This window comes from Homarus americanus, unplaced genomic scaffold (genome assembly GCF_018991925.1).
Source record: "Homarus americanus isolate GMGI-L3 unplaced genomic scaffold, GMGI_Hamer_2.0 scaffold7626, whole genome shotgun sequence".
In the NCBI taxonomy this organism is placed as follows: Eukaryota; Metazoa; Arthropoda; class Malacostraca; order Decapoda; family Nephropidae; genus Homarus; species Homarus americanus.
In genome coordinates, this window is record NW_024718273.1 from 5,457,255 (window position 1) to 5,458,393 (window position 1,139).

Below are 1,139 nucleotides of genomic sequence, written 5' to 3' on the forward strand. Positions count from 1 at the left end.
CCGTTCCTCGACGGTTTTCAATAAGTCCTTGGGGAAGTACAGATGCAATTTACTTGGTTGGTTGGCAGAGGGGTGGATGTCTCGAGGGGAGAGTCGCTGCTCTTGGCATTGGTGTTGTCACTCCGGCAAGTGTTTCCCTTAAAAATATTACTGTTACTGTCACTATCACTGACGTCTGGCTCTTGCAGGGTGTGGGATGCACTATGACTATCCGTCTCAGAAATGTCTGTATCCATGAGAGAAGGGGCGCCTCTTCAGGGGCGCTTACGTCGATCTCGCTCCCCCCATCGCTGGCAACACTTGCCGACGAAGGGGTAGGTAGAGACTGAGGTGGCCTTTGTGTGACGATCGGGAGGACAGGAGCACCTATGGGCACACGTCTGTTCTTGACCTGGCAGCATCTGGAGGTCAAAGGTCAAGATCTTCAGGGAGACCTGTGACGAACACGTGTTCGGCTGTATGAAGTGTTTTGTTTTTATGTCTTGTTTGTTGTGTTTTTTACTTGCTTACTTTTTTATTGTTATGGAGTTATCTCTTTTTTTATCTGTTTATCTATGTCTGTGCAGCATTTACCTAAAATTGTTTCCATACATACATACATACATACATACATACATACATACATACATACATACATATATATAAACATGCATACATTCATACTGTTAACCAATGAGAACACATTCCCAAATCAACGTGTGTGTGTGTGTGTGTGTGTGTGTTTTGACGTGTAAAATAATTGTCGTGGTGTGGTGGGCGGTGGTTACCTAGTTAATGCCAAGGGGTTTTTGTGTCTACTTTGGAAATAAATCTCCAAACTTGGTCCAGATGATCTTCTATATGTCCTCCTCAACATCTGATATATGGCACAAATTTTAAACCTCATCAACACACCCTAATAATAAAAAAAATAATAAAAAAATCGCCGCCACCACGCAGGGGCGTCACTGGCCTATTCTTCAGTCGGCACAGGGCAGGAGTAAACTCTGGTCTTATGGAACACTTCTTAAAGGCTGACTTCTTACCCGTACCGGACAGAAATGAGGTGGTATCCGAGCCGGTCAGAGCCTCACTTTTGGAGGGAGACATACCTAGGCAAATTTCATCAACGGCAATATCACGGAAATACTTTTTCATAC